General features: G+C 37.1%; 1 non-coding gene across 1 annotated transcript; it reads right to left on the bottom strand.

Moving 5' to 3' along the window:
• Positions 1–5,450: 5,450 nt before the first annotated feature.
• Positions 5,451–5,557, bottom strand: LOC141682320 (small nucleolar RNA R71). Its single transcript, XR_012559722.1, has one exon. It is a non-coding gene; the product is annotated as a small nucleolar RNA R71 (small nucleolar RNA).
• Positions 5,558–6,735: the final 1,178 nt, after the last annotated feature.

Below are 6,735 nucleotides of genomic sequence, written 5' to 3'. Positions count from 1 at the left end.
TAATTCAATCAACCAAGCCAAACATTTCATTTCATCAAAACAAAAACACAAAACCTCTTATTTCTTCATTGCTCTCGGCTTTTGCCATTTTCAAGAGAAAGAAATTTCAAAACTCAAGATCAAGGCTTCCTAAATTGGTAAGATAATTCCCTAGTCATCCTTATGCATAGTTATGGCTATCTTATGAGTTTAAGCCTTCAATCTTTCTCAATCTTCTTCAAGAAATCAATGAAGAAGACAATGAATAGTGATTTCAAAGTTTTTAACTTGATTTTTTCTTGTTTTCCTTTAAGATCTAAAGCATCCCTAAGACTTCTCAAGGCTTCTTAAGGCTTCCTAGCTACTCCCACCACTTCAAGGAAGGTATATCATCTCCAAACCCTAGATTCCTTTGTATAATAAGATTGATTTTGATTTTTATGGTGATATAGTAGCTTAATGCTTGTGGTTTAGAGTTTGGGTTGGAGTGGTAGTGAAATGGAATGGTGAATCTTGTTGTTTTGGTTAACAGAACTTAAGAATAGTTAAATTCAAGCTTAAGCATAAGTATAAAGGTTAATATTGAACTTATTGGGGATGTTATGATGTGATAAGGAGGACTTTGGTTGTCTGAATGGATTGGGGTTATTTGGTGATGAATTGGAGTGATATAAAATTTGGGTAATCGCGTAAACATAGCCAGTCGTAATATCCGATTTACTTTAGACTGCTTTTGTTCATAACATTTGGAACCGAGAATCCCTGCTAGATTTGACCATTTCCATGTTTAGATAGTTCATGTTACGAGCTTCTTTTTGATATGTAGTTCGTTTGATTCCGATGCACGGTTTAGGAGAAACAACCGTTTCAAGTAAGTAACGGCGTTTTCGGCGAACGAAACTTTTCCCCTCGCCTTACTTTGAAACATAGGTTAAAGACCAAAAAGGGTTAATTAATGTATGAAACAATTATGGTAAGTGTTTTAGGCAGTTGGTAAGACACTCGCGAAAGAATCGCCTTAAAACTCGTATGGTTACATTTATTAAAAATGGTGGAGTCGAGGGTACTCGAGTGACTTAAGAGAATCAGTGAGCGCAAAACGAGCGTTAGAGTCTAAGTTGGTTAAAGTATAGATTTACAAGTGACTTTGGTTAATTCCAACTCACATGTTGTTTATAGGTTACCAGACTCGTCCCAAGCCATTAATCACCCCCAGTCGCTCAGGCAAGTTTTTCTACCCGTTATACTGTTGTTGTGATGTATACACTTGTATATGCATTATCTTGTAATAGATGCATGATGGTATATATTAGCAAATTCTTGCGATATATTGTAGCATGTGATATGGTACATATGCATGCCTATTTCGTATTCTTGCCATATATATCTGTTGGTTCAGTTGATAATACCTATGCTAGAGAATAGTGGTAATTTGCATATACCCTTAGTATAGGGACCCAAAGGTGAAAGCATTTTCTAAAATCGGGAGTCGAGGATCCCGAGTAGATTTTATATATATATTTTTTATATATATATATGGTAATAGTTTTCAAAACTATAATCGAATAAGGTTTATTCGATAACTTTATTTTATTAATGAATATTATCTTGAATATTCATTCGAGGACTTATGACTCCTTTATATTATCTATTGAATATTACTTGGATATTCATTTGAGGATGTATGACTCCTTTATTTTATTTAATGAATATTATTTATAATATTTATTCGAGGTATTATGACTCCGCTTATTATTTATTAATATTCTTTATTTATTAAAGAATAATGTTCGATAATCAAACTTACTTTTGATATTCAAATAAAGATATTACTTTCGTATAAGTATATCTTTGATTATTTACTATTCATTTCAAGTATAAGTTTTCCAACTTCTACCTCAATTACTCTTTATGGGAATATTATTTAAATAATAATATTCAGATATTTCTTTATATTGAGACTGATTTACTTTATTAAATCAGCATTATTCCAAACACTCTTTAAAGTGTTTTCAAGTCTTTAAAATGAATTCCAAAAGTTAGAGCGGATCCCAAAACTCATTTTTATATTAAGATCTTCCTTTTAAAAAGTGGATTTAAATACTCGCTCAAAACCAAAGGGATCCGGCTCTGTGGTGTATTTTATATTCGCAACAAGGTTGCTGTCTTGATAAAAGAGTTTTTGATTACTTACCAACACTCGGGAAGTAAAATTCTTGGAACAAGTAAATCCATTAACAGGCATCGCCTGGGAAATATCGGTGAGTTTTCCTTTCCAACTAGATACGACTTCTTGGTGGAGCCGTATCAACAAGTTTCTACTTGGGGAAAGTGGGGACGAGCTTTACGTTTCAGAGTCATGGATTTTATCTGAACTAGGAGTGGCGTAAGTGGTCGAGTAGCGCCGGCCCAGCCTTATTATATTGGCCCAAATGGCCTGGAAGTTCGCTAAGGCGGTCCATTCCTTAGGAGTTCAGTGTTCGGTTGACAAGTAAATCCGACAGGTTCTCCTCTACATGTAGAAAATGGTGGGGTTGCACTACTACGACTGATCATCGTAAGTGGTCTTCCTGGCGCGGCAAACTCCCGTAATGAGTTCATCATCCAATTGGATATTTCCGCAACACTACCCAGAGCACTTCGATAGAAAGGCTACGGTTGGGCGATTGTTGAGTGTTGGCAGGGTCAAGTTTTCAAATGATGTTTGCATCAAATGAAGTATCTCGTAACTTCATTTTATTTTGATGATATTTTAAAAGATTTAATCTATTCAAATCTGGTCTTGTAGTCTCATCTATGTGATGAACTTTTGAACTAATTATAACTTGAACGGTGGTAGTTCAAGTAGTATTTGGAAAAGATATAAGTATATTGGAGTATCTTGTAACTTCATCTTTTAAACTTATATCTAGTAAATGATTATCTTATGCATGTCAAAGATTTTCAGAAAAAACGTTGAGACAAGGTTAGATATATGAGATCACCTTGCAACAATAGTTTTATACAGTTATAAACTGGAACTCTTTGTATATTATGCATGGAAGAGGACTTCCAAGATTTTCAAAAGTATATATGTATATATACTGAATATTTTGCGACTCCCTCGCATTAAGATATCAAACTTGGTTCATTTCTTTTGACCAAGACTTTCATGAGTACTATGAGAAGTCTCATATACTGTAAATCATTATACATATTATTTTGGTGGGCTTGCTGCTCACCCTTGCTTTCTTCTTTCATCACACAACATCAGATAGACAAGATGAACATGACCAAGCTCCCAATTCGCGAGCGGATAGGAAACATTCCGCAGTTTCCTATAGGCGTTGATGTCGCTGTAGCTGAGGTAGGAGCTACCAATAGGCTAGGCTTTCAACTTTTGATGTACCAGATTTATGTATATTTATGAATTGTAATAATGGCAAAGAAATGTAAATTTATTCAGAAACCCTTTTAAGGTGTATTGACATATAATTGTGGAATAAAACGACTTGTGATTATTTTTGGATACTCATCTCTGAGACTATAACTTGTGGTGTGTGTGTTTATTGTGGGGTCACAGTACAAAGTAGTTGATTATTTATTAAGATTGGGTGTTATTAAGGGAAATGGAACTCGTGACAACCCGGATCCCCGACCCCGGATTTGGGGGTGTTACAGAATATGATAAAAATTGATCAGAATTAGAAGTCAAGGCCATTGTCAAGTTGTGGAGAATCTCAATAGCTTCTCGTGGGTAGTTGAATCGCCTAATTCTGACGAGTAGAACTCAAGTTATGGCCAAAATAAGATTCATCAGAAATTTTTCCAGACAGGAGAGCTGAGGGGCCGCCCAAGGCGCGGCTGGTCGCTGATTTCGCTGAAAAAACCTTTTTTGAGTGGAATTTGACGATTTTAAGGGTCCAGGTCCACTAGGGGCGTATATATACTTAAAAAAGGTTTTTATCATCCGGGAAGATTGGGATACCAAGGAGAAGACCTAGAAGCACAGAACAACTCTGAAAAAGAAGATCTTGTTTTCAACTTGTGATTCTTTGAATTAGTTGTAACTTTGGATGCTCGTTTTTGTTCTTGTTGAACCTAGATCTCGTTTATTCGTACTTTAGTTATTATTTAGTTTATTAAGACCTAGTTTTATACCATGCTTTCATTGGAACTCATGGTGACGATGAGTTCGATTATGGGCTAATCGTTATCATGGGGTTCTAGCGGATTTACTTATGGATTTCAATAGTTAATTATTTCGATATCTTGGTGTGTGGTGATTGATTGATATCCTAGTATTGGTTGTGCTTATTTATCTTATGTGTGTAGCTAATATATAAGATAGCGTGTTAATCTCAATTGAAGCGACAGTGAATATAGAGCTTTAGAACTTGCCATGCTAGCATAGGTTCATGTATGTGTATGCATGATTCGTAGGTAACTCTAACCGTTTTACTTGCCCTATGTAATCATTATAGATAACTTATTCTTAAACCGTTATGTTGTCAAATTCTATAGACATATAGGGTCTCAATATAATTGGTGCCTATTCAGCTTCTATCTCTTTTGTGGATGTCTGGTAGAATGGTACTCGTGTAACGAAAGTTGGCGTTTATCAGTTTCGTGTTATATGATTAGTGACATCAGCACCACATGCTAAGGTTAAGAACGAAAAGGCTATTGAATGAAGTAGTAATGAAGTTAGGATCCCATGTTTGTCATATATATTAATTCAACCTCAATTCCCTTAGTTAATGTTATTTAGTATAATCTCTTAGTTTAATAAAAACCCAATTTGTTATTTGTCTTAGCATTGAGCGATAACCATACATTGTTGCATAGGTGCATAAATTGAACTTAACCTAAACCAGTCTCTGTGGGAACGAATCTGATTTATATCTTATACTACTTGCGAACACGTATACTTGTGTGAATATTAGTGCGTGTTTTCGCCCTAACAAGTTTTTGGCGCCGCTGCCGGGGACTCGGTGTTAATTTTTAATTTATGTGCTTGTCATCAGAGGTCGTTAAAGTTCACTGACTCGGATTCTTTTACTTTCACGGTTTATTTGTTTGTGTTTCAGGTACTCATTACAATGGGAGATCCAGCAGCACGAACGAGAGCCTTGATGGATTTTTCTCAACCCAAGATCAATGACATTCAATCTAGCATTTTTCGGCCAGCTATCACAGCTAATACCTTTGAGATCAAGCCTGGCATAATTCAATGGGTGCAGAATTCAATCCAGTTTGGGGGTTTTCCAACTGAAGATCCCAATATGCACATTAGGGATTTTATTGAGATTTGCGACACCTTCAAGTTCAACGGTGTTTCTGAAGATGTTGTGAAGCTGAGACTTTTCCCATTCTCTCTGAGGGACAAGGCTAAGAGTTGGTTATACTCTCTACCAGCTGGTTCGATTACTACTTGGGAAGATCTTGCTCAGAAGTTTCTTACTAAATTCTTCCCTATGGCGAAGACAGCTGCAATCAGGAATGCTCTTACTCAATTTGCGCAGCAATTAGGAGAATCTTTATATGAAGCTTGGGAGCGCTACAAGGAGATGCTTAGGAAGTGTCCTCGTCATGAAATGCCTGATTGGATGATCATCAATTGATTTTACAATGGGTTGGGAGCACAATCCAGACCCATGCTCGATGCAGCAGTAGGTGGAGCATTATGGGCAAAAAGTTATAAGTAAGCTTATGATCTAATTGAACTGATGGCTACTAATGAATATCAGTATCCAACCCAGAGATTTCCACAGGGCAAGGTAGGAGGAGTTCTTGAAGTGGATACAGCTACAGCTATCACTGCTCAACTAAAGGCGTTGTCTATGAAGATCAATTCTCTGGCTAACTATGGTGTTAAGCAGATAATTAGTGTTTATGAGTTGTGTGCAGGTTCGCATGCGACGGAGCAATACGCTATATCTAGTGACTTAGCTCAGTTTGTGAGCAACTTTCAGAGATCGCAGCAACCAGTTCCAGACACTTATCATCCTGACAACTGGAATCATCCTAACTTCAGCTGGAGCAACAATCAGAATGCGATATAACAGCCGTTCCAGCAGTTTGGAAATAAGCTATTCAACCCTCCTGGTTTTCAGCAACAACTCCAACCAAAACAACAAGCTCATGGTGCATGTCTATCTTCGAATGAAAAATCTGAATTGGAGGAGTTGCGGCTTATGTGCAAAAACCAGGCTCTTATATACCAAAGTCAGGCTATTTCTATCAAGACTCTGGAGAACCAAATAGGGCAAATTGCTAATGCCTAATTGAATCGGCCACCGGGAATGCTTCCTAGTGTTACAGAAATAAATCCAGGTAAGAGGAAGGTTGAAGAACAGGTCAACGCCATCACCTTGAGGTCTGGAAAGGCCGCAAGCCCCAAAATTCAGCAAGTCGAAGAGCCTGAAAAGTCTCAAGTTTCAGAAAATGCAGTTGTGGCTGAAGAAGAAGTGCAGAAGGAAGCAGAGGTGAAACCAAGAAAGACTACTGTGGAACACACTCCTCCTGAGGGTAATACAGGGGAGAAACAGATCTATCCTCCACCTCCTCTTCCTAAGAGGTTGCAGAAGAAAAAGCTGGATAAGCTGTTTGAGAAGTTTTTGGAGGTGTTCAAGAAACTTCATATCAACATACCTTTCGTTGAAGCTCTAGAACAGATGCCTAGCTATACGAGGTTTATGAAAGGTATTCTCTCTCATAAAGTGAAGCTCGATGACTTAGAGATCGTTGCTCTAACGGAGGAATGCAGTGGTGTGC

This window comes from Apium graveolens, chromosome 8 (genome assembly GCF_009905375.1).
Source record: "Apium graveolens cultivar Ventura chromosome 8, ASM990537v1, whole genome shotgun sequence".
Lineage (NCBI taxonomy): Eukaryota > Viridiplantae > Streptophyta > Magnoliopsida > Apiales > Apiaceae > Apium > Apium graveolens.
The sequence above is the reverse complement of the archived record's forward strand: the minus strand, read 5'-3'. Positions and strand labels throughout refer to the sequence as shown.